Below are 22848 nucleotides of genomic sequence, written 5' to 3'. Positions count from 1 at the left end.
TGATACCCCCAGCCAACATTATTAGATCGCACAGGCTGAAAGTCATCTTCTACACCCACCTCACCAACTCCAGAGACAACTTACATAGGTGCCCGGCCAACATCACCGACTGGATGAAGCACAACTGCCTAAAACTGAACACAGACAAGACGGAAGTCCTCATCTTCAGTTACCAGGCATCTCCTTGGAGCGACGCATGGTGGTCAGCAGAAACTGGTTTCTTCCCCTCCCTTACAGACCATGCCCATGACTCACAATGCACATGTGCTGTAAGATCTTTAGATCTTGCAGCTCCCCATCAGCACCAGACAAATGATCACCAAAGCCCTGGTGACCAACTGGCTTGGCTACCTAAAACTCTGTATGTATGAATCAACACTAACCTCCAGAGACATTTGCAGACAATACAGAACTCAGCAGCAATGCTAATCCTCAACCTCCTGAAGCAGACCCACATCACTCCCCACCTCAGTAAACTCTACTGGCTCCCAGTCCAGAAAAGAGGCAAGATATTGACCCATGCTTATAAGGCACTCCACAACGAAGGATCGTCCTACATCAGCCAAAGTTTATTCTTTAACCAGCCCACCAGAGACCTGCATTCCACCTCCCTCTTGCTCGCTCACACTCCCAGAGTCTGACAAACCAGGCACGGAGGCTGTGCTTTCTCCCAACTGGCTGTAAAGACCTGGAATGAACTTCCCCTGCACTGGCGATATGACTCATCAATGAATCTGGAAAGAACTCAAGATCTGGCTTTTCAACTGATCAGCCACTCCGGACAGCAACTCCTCCCCTAGAGACTTGAGAATCTCACAGATGATTTGCGTGCTTAATAAATACCAATTGATTGATTTGAGTGTGTACATACATATAGATTTTTCCCAGTGGGGACTTTGATGTTGTTTAACTCTCCCTTGCTAACAAATGCCTTGCTACAATCAGTGCAGTCTTCAGGGTGGACTTTTGATGTTGCGTTAGCTCTCCATTTATGAATTCATGGTCACATTCAATACATTTATAGAGTTTCTCTCCTGTGTGAACATTCTGATATATTACATATTGTTTTGTAATCAATCCCTTGCCACATTATATTTATTAATAGGGTTTCTCCCTAGTGTGGATTTGTTGATGTTAGCTTATTCTTCCTTGGAAGACTTTATTACACTCTAAATAAATAGGATGTTTTTGCCATGTAGATTTTCAGACATCGCTTCAGTTGTCCATTTATTATGAATGCTTTGTGGTATTCAATACATACATTTTCTCTCCTGTGTGAACTTCTTGATTTTGTATTAAATTTAGCTTTGTGTTGAATGCCTTGTCACATTCTGTAAATTCATGTGGTGTCTCCCCACTGTGGACCCGATATTGCTTCAAATATCCCTTTATAATAAATAGCTTGATACATTCAGTGCAGTTGAATGGTCTCTTTCCATTTGGTATAAATTCTTTGTCACATTTTGTACACTGCACATTTTGTACACTGATATGGTTTCTCTCATATGGGAACTTTCCGGTGAATTTTCAAACTTTGCTTTGTAGTAACTGCTAAATCGCATTCAGTACAGCCCTATTGTTTCTAACCAGTGTGGAATTTCTGATATACTATTATGTACATTCATAGGCTTTCTCCCCTAAATGGATTATCTGATGTTGCATAGGAAGTGACTTTCTAATAAACGCCTTCTCACATTCAGTGCAGTTGAGTGGTTTCTCCCCAATGTGGATTTTCTAATGTCGCTTCAGCTCTCCATTTGTTATAAATGCTTTGTCACATTCAGTGCATTCATACAGATTCCCCCCCAGTGTGGACATTTTGATGTTGCTTTAGCGGTCTATATTTTATAAATGCCTTGCCACATTCTGTACGTTCATACAGTTTCTCCCCAGAGTGGATATTTTGATGTTGCCTCAGCTCTCCATTTGTTATAAATGCTTTGTCACATTCTGTACATTGATATGGTCTCTCTCCAGTGTGGACTTTTTCATGACGCTTCAGCGCTTCATTTGCTATAAATGCTTTTTCACATTCTGTACATTGATATGGTCTCGCTCCAGAGTGGACTTTCTGATGTCCCTTCAGCCCTACATTTGTTTTAAATGCTTTGTCACATTCTGTACATTGATATGGTCTCTCTCCAGTGTGGACTTTTTGATGTTGCTTCAGCTGTACATTTCTTATGAATGCTTTGTCACATTCTGTACATTGATGTGGTTTCTCCCCAGTGTGGACTCTCTGATGTACCATTAGGTCTGACTTTCTAATGAATGCCATGTCACATTCTGTACATTGGTATGGTCTCTCCCCAGTGTGGACTTTCTGATGTCCCTTCAGCCCTACATTTGTTGTAAATGCTTTGTCACATTCTGTACATTGATATGATCGCTCTCCAGAGTGGGTTTTCTGATGTCTTTTTAGGTTTCCATTGGCAATAAATGCTTTGTCACATTCTGTACATTTATATGGTTTCTCCCCAGTGTGGATTTTCTGATGTTGCTTTAGCTCTCCATTTGTTATAAATGCTTTCTCACATTCTGTACATTTATATGGTTTCTCCCCAGTGTGGATTGTCTGATGTCGTTTTAGGTCTCCATTTGTCATAAATGCCTTGTCACATTCTGTACATGCATACAGTTTCTCCCCAGTGTGGATTTTCTGATGTTGTTTTAGCCCTTCATTTCTTATAAATGCCTTGTCACATTCTGAACATGCATACAGTTTCTCCCCACTGTGGATTTTCTGATGTTTTTTTAGCCCTTCATTTCTTATAAATGCCTTGTCACATTCTGAACATGCATACAGTTTCTCCCCAGTGTGGATTTTCTGATGTTGCGTTAGCTCTACATTTGTTATAAATGATTTGTCACATTCTGTACATTGATATGGTTTCTCTCCAGTGTGGACTTTCTGGTGTCTTATGAGCTGCGACTTTCTAATGCATGCCAGGCAACATTCTGTACATTGGTATGGTTTCTCCCCAGTGTGGACTTTCTGATGTCCCTTCAGCCCTGCATTTGTTGTAAATGCTTTGTCACATTCTGTACATTGATATGATCGCTCTCCAGAGTGGGTTTTCTGATGTCTTTTTAGGTCTCCACTGGAAATAAATGCCATGTTGCATTCTGTACATTTATATGGTTTCTCCCCAGTGTGGATTTTCTGATGTCGTTTTAGCTCTCCATTTGTTATAAATGCCTTGTCACATTCTGTACATGCATACAGTTTCTCCCCAGTGTGGATTTTCTGATGCTGTGTTAGATTTCCATTTGTCATATATGCTTTGCCACATTCTGCACATCGATATGGTTCCTCCACAGTGTGGATTTTCTGATGTTGTGTTAACCCTTCCTTTCTTATAAATGCTTTATCACATTCTGTACATTCATAGGGTTTCTCCCCAGTGTGGATCATTTGATGCCACTTTAGATTCACCTTCTTTCCGAACACTTTATTACATTCTGTACATTGATATGGTTTCTCCCCAGTGTGGATTTTCTGATGTTGTGTTAGCTTTTGATTTGTTCTAAATGCTTTATCACATTCTGTACATTCATACGGTTTCTCCCCAGTGTGGATCATTTGATGCAGCTTTAGATTTGCCTTCCATCTGAACACTTTATTACATTCTGTACATTTATATGGTTTCTCCTCTACGTGGACACTCTGATGCTGCACTAGGTCTTTCATTGCAAAGAACGCGTTTCCACAGTCAGTCCATCAATCTGGTTTTTCTCCAGTATGAAGTTTCTTATGTCACACTTGCTCTTTTTTTGCCAACTAAATGTTTTGTCACATTCTAAAAACTCATATGTTTTTTCTCCTGTGTGTTCTTTCTGATAGCAGGTTCTCTTCCTTCGTAATGAGCACCTTAGACTTGCTTCAGTATGTCAGTGTGCTGTGTCTCCAATGTCTATCCGCTGATATCTAACAGCCAAGTACAGACTTCATTGGAGAGTTTGGGTTTTCTGCTGTTGAAAAAGACTTTGGAGCGGCATTAGCCTTCAAGGGAAGAGTTTTTGAGGCATACTGTTTTTACATCACTGCCCACACCAGTGATGTTTAATAGCTTTACTTTTTTCATTTATTACTGCATTTATTTCACCTGTTAGATTAAGAAAAAGAAACCATGAATAAGCTTAAATGAAAAGCCCATCAGAAAAACCTATTGGCATTTAATGATACATTTAAGTGTCCATATAGCAAGTGCGCTGAAGAAATCCTAGATTCCACTTTCAATGTAAACATGCAATAGGCAGAGTAAGGGCATACGATCCTTCCGTGATCCCCTTCTATTGAGGAGTGTGGGCTCAAGGAGTAACCAAGAGACCCGAGACTGTTGCTTGTTCAGTGAGTGAGATCTTATCCCACAACACCCTACAATGTTAAATCTACAGCAACAAGATGCCTCCCTTCTTATACAGGAAACGGTTCCTATTATCACACTGCCTAAAAAGTAATGCAAGATGGAACCGGTTAGAAACCAGGTCTCTAGTTGGAAGAGGTATGTACCATGTCCAAGTAGGGCCAGCAATCCTAGTCAGGGTAAGTCACAAAACAATTCCAAATTATCCTGTGCTCACCCCCTGGTAGCTGGGCTCAGAGCAAACAGGCTTAAAAGGCAATGTTTAAAGGGTTTGTGCAATAACTCATACAACACAGTGAATACCTCACAAAAAGACTCATCAACAGTTTAGAAATATAGAGAACATTTCCCTGAGTAAAACAAGTCCAAAACGATCAAAATCAATCAAGTAAAAGCTGCGATATTGAACGTTGAAGAAATAAAATCTAATAAAACAATTAAAAGCAGGTAACACTAAAAAAGGTTATTTCAGATTGGTCAAGAGGGACCGGTGCAAATTCAAAGTGCAGGCCGACTACAATGGAGCGCAGAAAGACTACAGGGACCCATTTGGGCCCACTGAACACAGTACCTTGGAGTGCAGTGTGCGTGGGGAGGCCTTGTGCCATCTAGCGGAAGAAACTTTGGAGGGCTTCGTGCTGCGTCACATCAGATTTGGCAGAGACTCAGCTGTAGAAACCACTTCTGAGGTCCAGAACTTGGAGAGGGCACCTCAGTCAAGGATAGGAAGGGAGAGTCCAGCAGCATCAGCAGAACTGCAGGAAGTCTTTTGTGTCTCTGACACTTCAGAAACAGGAGGCAAGCTAAAAAGCCCTTGGAGCACACTTTGGAGTGAAGGCAGAGTCTAGATCTCCTTCCAGGAGTCGAAGAGCTGCACTCCACAGGGCAACACACAGAAAAGCAGTTCTTCGTCAAAAACAATCCAATTGAGAATTTTCTGCAGCACCACAGTTCTTCTGACAGCGGTTCTGTGTAGATCCAGAAGTGTCAGAGTTGACAGGCCAGAGACTTATTTGATCTGAGGGAAACTCCAAATAGTGGTTTTGAAGTGCACCAGTATCTCTTTCAATCACAGCACTCACTCCAGACTACCAAAGGGAGTTATCAGTAATTTGTATGGGTCAGTCCACTACCCTGTGATGTGTAAGGGTGGGCCTCTTCCTCCCATCTGCCCAGGAAGACCCATCAGAATACAGATGGATGCAGATGGGTGCTAAATCACACCCAACCCCTGCACTGTCTGTGGCTGTCTAGACTGAATGCTCAAAGGGGTCGGTCACCGCCCAGACACGTATTAGAGATAGGGTATAAGGCACAAAGAGCAGTACAAGCACAGAAAAGTCCACTTTCTAAAAGTAGTATTTTTAAAATAGGAATGGTAAATCAGACTTTACCAGTAAAGAGGATTTATCATTACTATTCCAAAGATATGAAACATGAAACGGCTACTCCTTTCCAATCAGGAATTACAGCTTAAAAGTATTCTAAGGAATTCCCAGTTCTAGCCAATGAAAGTCGGCCTTACAGCAGTGAAAAATGAATTTAGCTGTTTGTCACTACCAGGACATGTAAAACAGAGTATATGTTCCGACTTTTACTTACATAGCACTCTCCGTTTGGTTCACCAAGGGCCATCCTTAGGGGCAACTTATATGTAAAGAAAGGAGATTTGAAGGATTGGCAAGAAGTTTTAAATGTAAAGTTGATGTGGCAGTAAACTGCACGCACACAGGCACTGCAGTGGCAGGCCTGTGACATGGTTTCAGGCTGCATATGTGGGTAGCACAGTCTGTGCTGCAGACCACTAGTAGCAAATAATTTGCAGACCCTGGGCACATGCAGTGCACTCCACTAGGGACTTATAAGCAAATTAAATATGCCAAGTGATGAGGTTCCGTGACGATTGTAAACGATGTTTTTGACTCGCACGAATATGGTCGAGTCTGATATCTATGAACCGCAAATGACGAGTTCATTGGGTGTGCGCAGTTTCGCTGTGCTAATCTGAACCGTTCGTTTGTTTCGTGGGTTTATACATCTGTACCTACGGGTTCCATCTTAGATATGGCATCCATTTTGTCTCTTGCCCTCAAGTAGTCAGCGAACGGACGTTGTCCGCTTCGCGACCCTGGGATTCCCAAGACTCTTACGAAGGACACGTTTCCTTTGGAAGTGTCTTTATGATGAGGGGGATGATGCTGTAAGGCAGATGGCCCCGCTCGAGGCTCGTCTTGCCGTACCGGACTATTATCTCAGCCGTGCATCTCATTAGGCGCGTCCCTTTGATGCCTGTAGCTCGTGTTTCCTGACACCACCCCTTTTACACCCTTTCCGATCTCCCCACTGTTTCTGCCTTCCTCTGCACCTGTCCTTGTTCCTTTTTCTGTCTGTTTATTGCCAATTGGAATGTACTGGTGGTGAGAAGATGGGTTATTACAGTTGGGGTTTTTACAGTTGGGAACCAACAAATGTTTCCGTCCTTATGTTCCGGACCTTCAATGTCTCAAAGCGACCCCTCAGGGATAATTATAGGAACCAGGTTGTAAACCTTTGTGTACCATATTAGTCTATGAGGAAAATGTGTATAAAAGGAGCGATCCACAGTACCAATTTGAAGCAGTTCCCGTGAACCTACATGCTGTGTACTTCATGTGACTTCTGTGTTCCCTGCAGTAAATAAACCCCGAATCTTTGACGCCGAAGGAAGTGTCCCGTGTCTCTGTCATTTGTACGCCGGAACAGGTTACCCACGAAGGTTTCAGGTGTTGCTCCCTGGCACCGCTGGGTCTTAAAATAACCCGGTCCTTCAGTTGGCGCCCAACTCGTGGGGCTGCATCAGTGGTACCGGTCCAAGCCCGACGATCGTGAGGAACTTCGTGTGAAATCTCCGAGGGAAGGTGCACTCCGCTTCATCGATCCTGTTGTCGAAACAAGTGGCCCGACGACTTTTCCTGCGAAGATTCCCGCCTCCTGACGGCTGCGACGGACTGCTGCCCTGACTGTAGACCTGTTTTGGCGCTCGGCGTAGACCTTGGTATAGCGAGACGATTGACGGGCCTTCCTGGTGACGCCATCGATCCTTGAGTTAAGTATTTGTGGGTCGCTCCCAGAGTCCTTAGTTGTGGTTGCTTAGTTGTTGCATGGTTCCATTGCATTTGTTGTTCTCAGTACTTGGTACTTTGTTGTTGTATTATTTGACGCCTGCAGTCGCCAAAAACCAAGGGTATTTGCTTGTTGCTGGGCCTTGGTAAATCCCGTAACCCTTGAAGTTTGTGAAACTCGACTAGTGTGCAAGATGCCTGGTTGTAGTACTTTGTTTAGTTGCTTCAGACGTTGCGGTGCGGATTCCCGGCTGGAGGACTCATGTCCGATACCTCCGGTTGGAACTCCCACTTATGAACTCTATAGTAAACATGGGCTAGGCCCGATTACCTTTAACGAATATTGGGTTCGCTATACTAAAAACGATGGTGTCCTTAGTTGGCCACCTCATGGTAGTTTCGAGACACCGATTTTAGATAACCTTTAGGCTAAATAGTTCAAGAAAAAGTCGAGGCCGGCCATGTTTGATGCCTTTCGGTTGTGGCGTAAAGAAGCCCGACAGAAAGAGATCAGACAGACTAAACGCAATCAGAGAGATGGTGTTGCTACTATCGTAAAGAAAGCAGAGCAGTTTCAGCGTGATAAGGAGGATAAGGAAAAGGAAGTTTCTGACAGGCTTCAGCGCATGACTATAGATAAATGTTATCCTGTTTTGCCGACGGAGTCGGATAAGAAGGAGGATTTAGTTGAGGATCCTTTATTGTCCTATCTTATGAAGTCACCACCTCCGTACGCACAGGGTACCGCAGTTCCTGTGGTTCCCCCTGTACCTGTTCCTGTACCTGTTCCTGTACCTGCCCCTCAACCTGTTCCTCCGACTGTTCCTGCTCCCTTGCCTATTGTTGTTCCTACTGTTCCTACTGTTCCTTTGCCTGTTGTTCCTACTGTTCCTACTGCTCCTCCGCCTGTACTTCCACATACTCCTGTTCCCGCTACTGCTCCTGTTCTACTTACTCCTACTGTTTCTTCTGTTCCTACTTCTTCTCTTGTTACTACTCTATCGTATACTTCCCCGACTACTCGACGTCGTACCCCTTCGATGGCTGCTAATTTTTTCCATTCTCTTGGACCTATTCTCGAGTCCGATGGTTCGGACGGTCCACAGAGACGAAGTCAGCTTCCTGGTGGTAGGGAGCGTGACTCGCTGTATAATATGGCTATGGGATGGATGAAATATCCCTTTAGAAATCCTCCTCGTGTGGTGTTAGACACGTTTTGCCAATTCAATATACCGACGCAAAGATTTGTCTTTGAAGAAATGTGTAAGGCTTTGCGTGACTTAATATCGGCGGATGCATCTGATGATGTATTAACTGCCTTGACTAATCTACAGCTCCAGTTTTCGAGCGGAATAATAGTAGGTACCAACGTCCGACGTGTTGTCGAACAATTATTAGCTTTTCGTCCCTCTCCGATACCTCAAGCATTGTTCGTTGAGGATGTTGAGAGACAGTTCGGTTCGCCTGGTCAGTATCCCATGCGCGAAGTTCCACCGGTGTGGATGCCTGGCGATCCTAATGCTAATCCCGTTGTTCTGCCATATTTCCAGAGAGTATGGATACATCTTCCGTGGAAACGATCGGAAGTTTTACAGGTGAAGCAATCTTTGCCTGACCCTCGTAAAAATCCTGCAGGATATTACAAGGAGTTGTCGCAGCTCGTAGGTGCTACGATAATGAATCTGGCCGATATCGATATGCTGTTCGGCAATGTTGTACCGCAACAAGTATGGGCTAAGATTCGGCACGAAGACCACGCAAACGAACTTGGTGGCGATTGGGCTGCACTTCGTGCTGCCGATGCTTTGCAGGTTGGTGGAGCTAAACCTGACCAAATGATTACGGATTTGCCTCAGAGAATCATTACCCTGATGAAAACGCTTATGCCTGCTATGAAGGTAAATTGGGACAAATTATCTGCTTGCAAACAAAAGAAGGATGAGAGCGTCTCTGATTTCTTTACGAGATTTGAGGAAGCTTTCATTGACCACAGTGGTCAAGACATGGCTACCGAAGGTGGTCAGCAGTTGTTTGTGGATAAATTTGTTTCGAACTTATTGCCTGACTTGTGCAATCAACTAAAAAATTCCGAGAGTGCGTGGGCCGTTTCTACGTCTGCTCAGATATTGGCTACGGCACAATATTATGAGAATAGGGAGAAAGAAGAGAACGACCGTGCTGATAAAAAGACGAAAGAACTTAAAACTAAGGTGTTGTTGCAGCAAGCATTTCCTCCGCGTTCGAATCAGAATGATTCGCAGCAACGTAATCGATCGCAGCCGCAATCTAATAGGTCGCAATCGCGTAATGACACCTCTTTTCAGAGATCTTCGTTGGGGTACAACCAGTGTGCCTATTGTAGACAGGAGGGTCACTTAAAATTCAACTGTCCGGCCCTCAATGAGCGTAATGGTGGTAACATATCTGGAGGAGGTCGTGGTGGTTCTCAGCAGACATCACGTGGTAGGGGCCGTGGTGCTCAACATGACCGTTCAGACAATTCATCAAATTCTAATAATTGTTTTGATCAACGTGGATCGTCGCAAGGACGATCTGCGCAATACAACGTAGATGATTATTACGTCGATCAGGATGTTGACGACGGTAATTATTAGGACAGCCGTAGACAAGGAGAGGGAGTGGTATCAGTTCCGGTTGATCAGAGAGGGCCTTACGTCGCAGTTGCCACCTCGGGCGTCGTTGAGCCTTTTCTGTTGGACACTGGCGCAGCGAAAAGTTCCATCATGCATTCGAAACTCCCTGGCGCACCTTTGTCTGGCTTAACAAATGTTTCCGTTGGATTCTCTGGCGCCCCTGTTAGCAATCCAGTTTCGTGCCCTTTGCCACTCACGATTGGGCCACGCAAGCTTGAAGCTCCGTTGATTTTGACTACTGGTTGTGGTGAAAATCTTTTGGGCCTGGAATTGCTGAAACGTCTGTATGCGACTTTGTATTGTTCTCCTGCGGGAGTGAAGCTTACTTTGGGCGAGAGAGTTATCTCTCCAATGTACTTGTCCCTTGATAAGTTTCCACCGGAATTGAGTTCTCTTCCTGCATCTTTGTGGGCGACAGGTCCCAATGACGTGGGCCTGCTCGACATCTCCCCTTATGTTGTACACGTGAAATCTAATGTGCGGTTGCCTCGTATTCCCCAGTATCGTATCTCTCTTGATGGTGAACGAGCATTGTTGGCGATCATCTATGATTTGATCGAGAAAGATGTTATTGAGGAGACTCGGGGAAACGTGTGCAACAGTCTTGTATTGCCTATTCTGAAACGTACAGATCCTTCTAAACCACCTGTTTATCGTTTTGTTATCGATTTACGGGAGGTAAATAAAATTGTGATTCCTCAGTTCCCTGTTGTGCCTGACATCACGGCGCTACTGACTCTGATTCCAGCTTCTGCATCTTGGTTTACAGTAATAGATCTGAAGAATGCGTTCTTCAGTATTCCGATTGCCGAGGAAAGCAGAGACCTTTTCGGTTTCTCTCTTGGTGGTCGTAGCTTCCGTTTTAAACGTGCTCCTCAGGGCTACTGTGAGAGTCCATCGATTTACAGTCAAGCCTTGAAGGGTCTACTAGATGCGTTTGTGTTGCCGGCTGGTGCGGCCTTAATCCAATACGTCGACGACTTATTGGTGGCTGCGGATACTCAGGACATTTGCAAAATTGCCACTATATCATTGTTGCAACATCTCTGTGACTTACATCACAAGGTGTCTCCTTCTAAACTCCAATATTGTTGTCAAGAAGTAACCTATCTAGGTCACTTATTGTCAAAGGAGGGAAGACGGTTGACCCCAGAGAGAATTGCGGCCATTGCACGCATATCTGTGCCAACAACCCAAAGAGATGTGCGTGCCTTTCTAGGTATCACGTCATACTGCAGACAGTGGATTCCGAATTTTTCATTGCTAGCGAAACCATTGGTGGCTCTTACGTGCAAGGATGTTTCAACTCCTTTACCATGGACGGATGAATGTCAGAAAAGTTTTTCGGAACTGCGTGACGCATTGTGTTCGGCTCCTGTGTTGGGTACTCCTGACTATAGCAAGCCGTTTACACTATACGTTCACGAGAGAGAAGGTTGTGTGTTGAGTGTTTTAACGCAACCTTTCGGTGATAAACAACGTCCATGTGCATATTTTTCCTCGACCTTGGACCCGGTAGCTAGAGCATTGCCGAGTTGTTTGAGAGCAACAGCGGCAGCCGCGGTCTCCATCCGACAATCAGCAGGATTGGTCATGGATAATATACTTACGGTGATGGTTACGCATGCAGTTGACACTCTCTTGAATCGTACGAAAACCCAGCACTTGACGAGTGCAAGGTTGTCAGGGTACGAGCTGACGTTGGCAAGCCATATCCAGATAAAACGATGTAATGTCCTAAATCGGGCGACTTTGTTGCCAATAAGTGCAGAGTCAGATGAGATAGCAACCCATGACTGCTATTTGAGGACTGAAGAGGAAACCAAAGGTCGAGTGGACCTTAAAAACACCCCTTTGGAAGATCCCGATGGGACCTTGTATGTGGATGGTTCGTGTTTTAAATTGCCGAATGGTGATGTAATGACTGCGTACGCTGTGGTTACTTTGAATACTGTTGTGGAAACTGCGAGGTTGAATCAGAACTCTGCCCAGGCTGCAGAGCTAGTTGCCTTAACTAGAGCGTGTGTGTTGGCGAAAGGGAAACGAGTGAATGTGTTTACCGATAGTCAGTATGCTTTTGGTGTCGCTCATAGTTTTGGACGATTGTGGCGTGAGAGAGGTTTTATGACGTCGCATGGTACGAAGATCCAGCATGGACAGCTTGTGAATGATATTTTGGATGCACTTACGTTACCTAAGCAAGTGGCGATTGTTAAATGTAGTGCGCATCGTAAGGTGACGGATGATGTTGGACGTGGTAATGCGTTTGCGGATGAGATTGCTAAGGAGACTGCCCGGAACCTTAGCACTAGAATGTATGTGACGAGTGCGGTTAGGTGGCCGACGGAGACTAGTATGTGTGAGGATACTATCGAGAGCGTGAAAGCAATTCAGAATGAGGCTACCGAGACTGAAAAGACGAAGTGGAAAGAAAGTACGGGAAAGTTGGATGCGAATGGCTGCTGGATCGATTTGTCAGAGCACAAGAAGTGGATGTTGCCAGATGCATATGTGCTGGCTGTTGTGACAATGGCACACGGTTTAGCACATATTAGTGCGAAAGGTATTTGTAAGTTGCTGTCTCCTGTGTGGAAGAATGATGGTATCGCGAAATGTGCTGAGCGATTGGTGAAGAATTGCATGATATGTATGTTATACAATCCTGGTAAGGGGACCCCTACACCTCCTGGTCACTTCGCTCCCCCTTTATATCCCTTTGAAGTAATTCAGCTAGACTTCATCCACATGGAGAGATGCAATAATCTGAAATACGTTTTAGTTGTGGTTTGCGCATTCTCCCGAAGGATTGAAGCCTACCCTCTCAAAGACAATACTGCCCTGTCGACTGCGAAAATCCTGCTGAAGGAATACTTTCCTGGGTATGGAATGCCTAGAATTGTATGGTCCGATAACGGAAGTGAGTTTGTAGGGAGTGTGATGAAGAGTGTGTGTAAGGGCCTTGGAATTAATCAAAAATTCCATAGCGCCAATCATCCCCAGTCAGCAGGTTTGGTTGAAGGGTACAATGGCACCCTTAAACTCAAACTGGCTAAGATTCAGGCTACGACTGGTCTTTCGTGGCCTGACGCTTTGCCTCTAGCTTTGTTGTCAACTAGGGCGACTGTACACTCCCGAATAGGGCTTAGTCCCTACGAAATAGTGTTCGGCCGTCCTGCGAATGTTTGGGGGGTCCCTAGACCGAGTGTGTTCTCTAATCTTGAATACCCGATGCTGATTGATTATCTTCATGATCTGACTGCTAAACTGAGGTTAATTCACCAACAGGTTCACGAAGCACTGCCGACGCAGACGGAAGGTCCAGGCCAGCAGCTCCAGCCCGGAGACTGGGTGGTGACAAGGAACTTTAGCAGACAACGCAATCTTGAGCCGCGTTTCACTGGACCTTTCCAAGTCCTCCTTGCCACGAGAACTGCAACCCGGTCCTTCAGTGAGTACGAGCACATGTTACCATATTTAGGGGAGACAGCACAAACACTTTAGCACTGATTAGCAGTGGTTACGTACGCAGAGTCCTAAAGCCAGCAAAAACGAGCACATAAAATGGAGGGAGGCAGGTAAAATGTTGGGGAAAGACCAGCCTAAGACTGTCAGGTCTAATAGAGCCTTTTCCAGTGAATGGGCCACGCAACACAGAGCATCACAATAACAGCGGGAAACATAAGCAACTGCCGCAAGGGAGTCCTTTATACTATCAGGGAGCCTGGGATAGGACCTGGACAGGTAATCTGAGCATCTTCCACATAGTGTACCCAGAGATCAGAGGCGTTGACCAGATCTACATAAGGAGCAGGAGGTTTACAACCATAATAAACACACATTGGCAAAGTCAAGAAGTCTGACCTTTTAGACATATAGGCTTTCCCAATGCTGCACAACATCATGAAAAAAACAAGCATTTGCAACCCAATAGGTTTCGCATTTGTTATAGTTAGAGCTATTGGCATTGTAAATTTACATATTTTTAGTAGTAGATGGATGTGATGGCAATTGTGTGTTTTACCATTAATCTTAAAGATAGTGTATCCATTGTGTTTCTGGTGTATGGGGCTTACTGGGATAGAGTTTAAAGCAATCCTGGATTTGTTTTAGCAAATGAATACTATGCATTTATTAAGGACACAATGAGAATTCTTCATTACATAAAGGGAAATGCCAGGTATGGACAGATTGAATCCAAGAGAATAGGAGTTACCTGATTCTTTTATTTGTGGGTATTTAATAACGTTAAGCAGTAAGATGGTGCTACTTTTACCTGGTTTTTAGCACCCCGTTGGGTGGCTGCTATAAATCTGGTGTGATTATCCCTAGGGGCCCACAACGAGCAGAATAAAGAGAAAATTCCAGGTTGTAACTAGTAGGTTGGTGCACAGACTAATGAAACATAGCCAGAGGTTGCACTGATAGGATGAGCATGGAGACAGCCTGGGGATGCATAGGCATGGGGGCAGAGACACGATGAGCAGAGACACGATGAGCAGGGCTACAGTTAAACGATGTGAGCTGAAGTGGACACAGGAATCACACGTTATCAAGGCAGCGATCCCATGCAGTGGACACACACTGGGGGCACAGTGAGGAACCATAAACCAAAGGGGGTGCATTTGGGGGGTGAACACACATTGGAGTACGGGGTATCAACCAGGCATAAGGTAAAAAGAGGAGGATGAACACCAGTCAAGGCATAGAGGCTGGGGCCCATGCAGTGGACACACAGTGGAAGCGAAGATGACTGGTGAGAGCTAGCATATTGCAGGGAGGCAGAGTTACGGTGAGCACATACAGCTACAGAAAACCCAAAGTGATGTATCTCTGCTTGAACCCATTAGGAGTGTCCTGAATTTTTACAGTGTGTCATGAATTTTTTCTCTCATAGTCCTAAATTTACCCCATGCCAGTTGGTCACCCTAGGTGGTAGGGGTGCATAGAGTGCCTTGGTGGGCCTAGGAGAGGTGGCAGAGGCTAGTGCCTGAGAGGAGGGAAAGGCAAGCAGTGTGCTTTAGGTGAAGGAGACAAAGAAAGTGCTCTGGGGAGAAGGGGCAGTGGTGATTGCTTAAAAGGAAGGATATTGTAAAAGAAAAACCAAGACTGGTGAATCACATTCTCCATGACATGGAGCCATCATGTAAACCTACCTGGTTAGTAAAGACTGAGAGTTGAGCCATGTCAGGTTTTCACAATATCCACCCGAATTTTATTTACATGCTGTAATGAAAATGGGAACCAGAATGGGTGTGTAGTCTGGCCCTCGTCAACCTGCGTTGGATGACCGTAATTTATAAACAATGTGAAAGCATTATCACGAAGCCGCCACAAGAAGAACAGGCATCTTTTTGCTGCTAATAATCATATCCAAAATTAAACTTGCTTTTATAAAAAAAATAATGCTCTAGCTAGGAAGGCATGTATTATTGATGTGTATCGAATAACTAGATTGTCTTATTAAAAACATAAGCATTTTGAGAAGACAAGCTGCCTGCCAAAAGTGCTGGTTATTCCTTCCTCCTCAAGTGTCATACATGGTTCGCCACTGATAGAAAAGTACCCGACTCCTGGAACTGGGAGGGATTTAAAGTATGACAACTCTACAGAGGGTTCAATTCACAAAGGTGAGTTTTTAACAAACAAGTGAGATATAAGAGCCCACTTCAGAGAATGGAGCATACTTCAGAGGTCAAAAGATTTGAACACCAGTGGGGCTGAATAAGACCCTTGTTTCAAAGGCTGTTCAAATTTGGTTGGGATACTACTGCATTAAAAATAATGTGATACTACAGGGTGCAGTATTTATTGGATGTAATATTACAACACTAGAGTGATATTTGGATGTATGAAGGAGATAACTTATAAACAGCACACGTTTACCACTATTTAGAATTCCTCAGTCTCTGAGGACTGGCAACGTGTCAATTCAAAATCTAAAATAGGAATTCAACTGTTTGAGAATAACACTTATTTTACAAAAGATAATTACATTCTATGCACATTATACTATAGAGATATGTGAGTAAACTCAGCATCTGTTTTCTTTTAGCTAACCATAATTCACTTTAGCGAAATCCACAGAAGTCCGTGCCATAAAATAAGGATTTCATGAGAATTTGTATGCATGTGGGATATATTTTATTTTAATCCTTAGCACCGAAACACCACAACTTTTTGGAAAGCACTTGGGACAGTTAAATTGAATAAAATTATTAAAAGGACTATAAAAGCCCCACAATATACTAATTTAAATGGTGTGGGATGGAGGCAAACAGTTTGGACTAGCGGTTTAAAGGGGGAGTTTAGGTATTTGTCGAAGAGAAGCACTTTCAGTTTCTTCTTGAAGTGAGGGAATGACTGATTGTCCCGTAAATCTTGAGGTTGTGAGTTCCAAATTCTCTGGGGCATTTCCAGAGAAACAACATGTGCAATATTTTGCTCTCTTAAATGTTAGTGGAATCAAGAGTAGACTGTTAGAGCTTCGGAGGGGTCTCTTTTGGACAGCTTTTGTTAATTTATCTGTGAGGTAAATTGGGTTTTCAGTGTCTAGTGCTTTGTGGGTTATGCACACAGTTTTGAATATAGCTCTTTCCTCGGTTGGTCGCCAGTTACAATTCTTGAGACCAGGAGTGATGTGGTCGAAGTGACTCTCCCCTTACAGAAGTCCGGCCGCTGCATGGAGTGTGTCTTTCAGGGGTCCAAGGTCTGTTTTTGGGGTGTCCGTGATCATTACTCTAGTCTAAATTTGGGAGGACTAAAGTTTGCTCCACAGTCTTTAGAGCATCAGAAGGGATGAAGGGTTTGACTTTTTATGGGTTTCTTAACATCAAAGACACACTTTTTGGCCGAGGTGTTTATATGCTCTTTCTTCCTCGGATTGTATTGTATTGTAATTGCATTTATATAGCGCTTACTTCCCCAGACAAGGTGTCGACGCTCTTTTTGGTACCCAAAAAGGACTAGTGGTAGATTAGTATAGTGAAATTTGAGTTTGTTTGAGTGGTGGATATGTGACTGTTGGATTGAAAGGGATAATGGGGGATAGAAGGGGAAAGAGACTAGAACATTTATAGGGAGACCATAATAGTAAGAGGAGCTTTGCGATGAGTACAAGGGAGCTAAAGAATGATGATGGATTCAGCCCAGATCTGTGACTGGGGGTGAGTGTTTGAAAAGTTTCAGCACTCCGTCCATCACCTCCTGGTGTTTGCTTTGTTTGCCCTAAGTTGGCATGGTATGCCCAGACGTGGGTCACTTGAAGTACTGTGTTATCCCCGTGCACTCAAATAGACCAATTATATACAAATTTTAAACAAAATCCGGTTGGCGCCACATCTGACGCACGGAGTCTGGCCGTGCCTTAAATGCTACAACGTGGTGTGGGAAGGGTCACCTGCCCACTAAGACGCGCTTTATTCGCACTGAAACCTGCTGGTTTCTTAGTAATCTCCAACTACTTAGTTCAACATAAATCAAAAATCTCTCCAATTAGATTCCATCCATTTATTGTTCAAATATTCGATGTATTCATAATAATGCTCTTATGATACAAATCATCATTGTATTGTGGTCCTTCCAAGCACCCAATGCATTTCGGGTCTGTCGAGTGAGACCCTTCTGTAAAATAAGTCATACAGGACCAAATTAGATACTCCATCATCAAATGTGCGACAATATGCAGTTAGTTCATTGAATTTAGGCGTGAACAAGTAAAATGCGCAAAATATAGTGCTGATATCGGGAATACGGTCAGGTGCACATACAACGGAGTGGTCAACTAGAGTGTTTGGAAAAAGCGAAAGGCGAAAGTGAAAGGCTACCAAAAGCTCTCCAAGTGCAATATGTGCTAAGGGTGAACGACAGCTTAATATCGTAAGTTCCAGTGAAGAAATATCAACGCTACGGGTGTGAACCAAAAGTGCTTTTAAACCAAACTCCAGACCTTAAACGTAAAGGAAAGAAGAAAAGAGTGTTGTCTAGTGTGTCAACATGCAGAATATGAATCGAGGAAGACTTACAGAAAGACCGTGCAAGCCGCGTCTTGGCGTCGGCGATAGTGATCATGCATACGGAAGTGAAACAAGCATTAACAAATGAAATTTGACGCTAATGCGTGGGCCCCGAGTCACGTGATGCGGGGATCTCAGCTTCAAAGAAGAGTAGCCATGTGAATCTGGTGCTAATTAATAAAGTATTTTTTTTTAAAAAGGGGGAAGCGAAAACGAGACGGGACATATTGCAAAATACAAAATCACCAAAAGCCACGTATTCAAGAACCAAAGTATATGAAAATACAGTGGGATATATCATGTGCAAATTAACTGTGTGTATCGCCTAAACATATAAACATCACTGACTTTCGAAAATATGTTTAGCAACATAAAATCAGGTAACAAAAGAGAAAAACAGTGAAATACCATTGTTATGAGGATCAAGGATATATCATCAGCCAATGTCAGGAATGTACACAAATTTACAAAAAGCAAACATATTCAATACGATCATTCATCCCCAGCGGTTGTAGGGAATTAAATTTTTTTATCCAAAAGTATTCCGCTCTCAGTCTGTGTTTCATCGGGTCCATATCATGGCGCTGGGGAAGCACCTCCAGAATCGTGAATCTCTATTGGGATATTTGATGACTAGCTTCCTGCCAATGACTGGCGATGTTAGATTTCATATTCGATAGCCGTATATTGCTTTTATGTTCGGTGATCCGAACTTTAATTTTGCGTTCAGTTTGACCCACATATATTTTGCCACATGGGCATTTAATGGCATATATACAGTTGGTTGTGTCCCAGGTGCCCGTGTGTTTTAGTTCTATTGTAGTTCCTTTGGTCGGGTGAGCAAATTTGTTACCAACCATTACGTTGCTGCAATGTCTACAGTTCTGGCATTTCAACATGCCTTTGTGAGTAGTTTTGCCTTTGTTGGGAGTATTCAAAATTTCTTTCAAATTGTTAGACCTTTGGAATGCGAACGTAGTTCTGTCGTTGTACAGACCCTTGAGGTCTGATTCCATTTGGATCAAAGAACAATGTCTATTGAGAATGTGTTTAATGTGAGATGATTCAGTCGAGTACTTGAGGACACATACTGTTTTTTTTATCCAAAGTCCTAATTTTTTCTTTGAGTAATTCTTCTCTGGGTATTTCTGTGACTTTTTTGAGAGATTCATCCAAAATGTCTTGCGGATATCCTCGTTGACGATATTTATTGGTTTGCTCCTTCAATGATTCTAGTAGATCTTCGTAGTTCATAGTGATCCTTTTTAATCTGATGTACTGAGAAGTTGGTAAATGTTTTTTAATTGCTCCGGATGGAAACTTTGGAACAAAAGGCTTGAATTTCTATCTGTCTTTTTGGTATACACTTTTGTGCTGAGTGTGTTGTTGTGCAACATCACCCTCACATCCAGAAAGGCTATGGATTCTTTATCTATAGCATAGGTGAATTTGATACGGTCATTGTGTGTGTTGATTACCGCTATGTTCTCTTCCAGTTGTGCTTTCGCTCCTTTAAATATCACAAATATATCGTCAATATAAGGTTTGAAGGCCACAAGACCCTCGGTCCATGCAGGATTATCCAGGATGTAGTCGACCTCAAATTTCGACATATAGATGTTGGCATATGAGGGGCCCCACCAAAGCCCATCGATGTACCATTACATTGGTTGAAATATTTTCCCTGCCATTCAAAGTAGCTATAGTATAGAGCAAATTGCATAAGTTTCATGATAAATATCTCTTTAGTCTCTTCCAAGTCACTGTTGAGGAGGCTCCATTCCAGAGCTTCAATACCTTCATTGTGGGGAATGGAGGTGTAAAGTGCGGTTACATCGATCGTACATAACCAATATGTTTCACCAACTTCTAGCTTGATAGTATCCACCAAGTTCAAAAAGGCAGTAGTGTCTTTAATATGCGTTAGGTTTCTTCAACCAATTGTACAGAGAAGCACATCAACAAATTTTCTAATCGGTTCGGAGATGGAACCGTAGGCCGATAATATGGGTCTAAACGGAGGATTGATGGGATCCTTATGTATTTTGGGCAACATGTATAGTTGCGGTCTTCTTGGGTACTTCCTTTCAAAATATGTATGAGTTTTCTCACTAATCCAATTCATTTCTAATGCGTGGTCCAAAATCTTTCGAAGAATGGATTGATATTCTAGTGTGGGATCAGTCTTAAGTGGTAAATAAATGTTTTCATCAGACACACGATTATTAACACTTCTGACATAAAAGTCAGTATCCTTCACAATAAGTGCGCCCCCTTTGTCAGCTTTCTGGAACGTTAAGTTCTGTTCAAGACTCAAATTTTTTAATGTATTCCATTCTTTAGCCGATAGATTATGTCTCTTGGGTTTAGTGAACGGAATTCTTGGTACTTCAGATAGTACTGATCTCTCGAAGGCATCAATAGTTTTATGCGAAAAGGGTGCGCAGAAGTTACTCTTAGGTCTGAAATCAGTATTCCATGGATCATCATCTCTGGTTTCTTGAAGGTCCTTAAAGAAGAATCTCAATTTGAGGGTTCTGAAAAACTTGAACAGTGCTATTTCAGTTTCTGCAAGATTGGTACGATATGTTGGAACAAAAGTAGTACCTTTATTGAGAATGTTCATTTGGGATTCCGTGAGTTTTTTTGAAGAAATATTAATGCCTAGGTGGCTTTTGACATTTGGCTCCTTAAGAGATTAATCAAAGGTTGCATGCAACCACCTTGATCCACTACCATAAGAACCAAAGGACCCCAAGGGGACTAAGAATAGCCCTGAAGCCAATGCTCTGTAAAAACAACAAGACATTTGTTGAGAAATGGTATCAAGTTCTGAATAAATGCTCATTAGACCTTATTTTATTAATTGAGGAGCTTGCTAAAGTATTATTGGAATTAGAAGAAGAAATTAAAACATTACAAGCGGAAATCAAGAAAATCCCTGATTTACAACAAACATTAGAAGATACCAACAGTAAATTAGAAAGGTACGAGAAGGAAGTGAATGAGCGGAAAGTACGAAAGTATCGCAGAGATACATTAGATTATAAAACTTGAGGAAGTTTACACTTGGGCCGAGATATACAACCAAAAGAATGGCAACCACAACCTCAGAAACCCAATACAGCTTCCTCACAGGAAAGGGTAGTTTCCGATATCGCACAATCAAGAGGGCCAGTGAAGATCACAGCGAAACCCATTGCAAAACAAGTGCCGAGCAATTCTACACAGCAACCGTCTTTTTTGGAGATCAGTCCGGCAGCAAATGCTCCACCTCAAACAGAAGAACAAGAAGGGGTCAAAGAAACAGAGGAAGAAATAGCCAGAAGGACAAGGAGCCAAATGTCGAAAGCCACCTCGTCATTAATATTTCTTCGAAAAAACACACGGAATCCCAAATGAACATTCTCAATAAAAGGTACTACTTCTGTTCCACCATATCGTACCAATCTTGCAGAAACTGAAATAGCGCTGTTCAAGTTTTTCAGAACCCTCAAATTGAGATTCTTCTTTAAGGACCTTCAAGAAACCAGAGATGATGATCCATGGAATACTGATTTCAGACCTAAGAGTAACTTCTGCGCACCCTTTTCGCATAAAACTATTGATGCCTTCGAGAGATCAGTACTATCTGAAGTACAAAGAATTCCGTTCACTAAACCCAAGAGACATAATCTATCAGCTAAAGAATGGAATACATTAAAACATTTGAGTCTTGAACAGAACTTAACGTTCCAGAAAGCTGACAAAGGGGGCACACTTATTGTGATGGATACTGACTTTTATGTCGGAAGTGTTAATAATCATGTGTCTGATGAAAACATTTATTTACCACTTGAGACTGATACCACACTAGAATATCAATCCATTCTTCAAAAGATTTTGGACCACGCATTAGAAATGAATTGGATTAGTGAGACAACTCATAATTTTTTTTAAAGGAAGTACCCAAGATGACCGCAACTATACATGTTGCCCAAAATCCATAAGGATCCCATCAATCCTCCGTTTAGACCCATACTATCGGCCTGCGGTTCCATCTCCGAACTGATTGGAAAATTTGTTGATAGGTTTCTTCAACCAATTGTACAGAGAAGCACAACGCATATTAAAGACACTACTGCCTTTTTGAACTTGTTGAATACTATCAAGCTAGTAGTTGGTGAAACATATTGGTTATGTAACCGCACTTTACACCTCCATTCCCCACAATGAAGGTATTGAAGCTCTGGAATGGAGCCTCCTCAACAGTGACTTGGAAGAGACTAAAAAGATATTTTTCATGGAACTTATTTATGCAATTTGCTCTATACTATAGCTACTTTGAATGGCAGGGAAAATATTTCAACCAATGTAATGGTGCATCGATGGGCTTTAGGGGGGCCCCATCATATGCCAACATCTATATGTCGAATTTTGAGTTCGACGACATCCTGAATAATCCTGCATGGACCGAGGGCCTTGTGGCCTTGAAACCTTATATTGACGATATATTTGTGATATGGAAAGGAGCGAAAGCACAACTGGAAGAGAACATAGCGGTAATCAACACACACAATGACCGTATCAAATTCACCTATGCTATAGATAAAGAATCCATAGCCTTTCTGGATGTGAGGGTGACGTTGCACAACAACACACTCAGCACAAAAGTGTATATCAAAAAGACAGATAGAAATTCAAGCCTTTTGTTCCAAAGTTTCCATCCAGAGCA

General features: G+C 42.9%; 1 pseudogene across 1 annotated transcript in view; it reads right to left on the bottom strand.

Annotated features, from left to right (window-relative positions):
* Positions 1 to 550: 550 nt before the first annotated feature.
* The window catches only part of LOC147709823 (uncharacterized), a 334389-nt pseudogene continuing 312091 nt past the window's right edge, over positions 551 to 22848 (bottom strand). Inside the window, exon 3 of the transcript XR_015296736.1 lies at positions 551 to 3684. The product of XR_015296736.1 is annotated as an uncharacterized LOC147709823 (transcript). The remainder of the gene's footprint in view (positions 3685 to 22848) is intronic.

This window comes from Lissotriton vulgaris, chromosome 6 (genome assembly GCF_964263255.1).
Source record: "Lissotriton vulgaris chromosome 6, aLisVul1.2, whole genome shotgun sequence".
Taxonomy (NCBI): domain Eukaryota; kingdom Metazoa; phylum Chordata; class Amphibia; order Caudata; family Salamandridae; genus Lissotriton; species Lissotriton vulgaris.
Note: the sequence above shows the minus strand (reverse complement) of the source record. Positions and strands in the feature narration are given on the sequence as shown.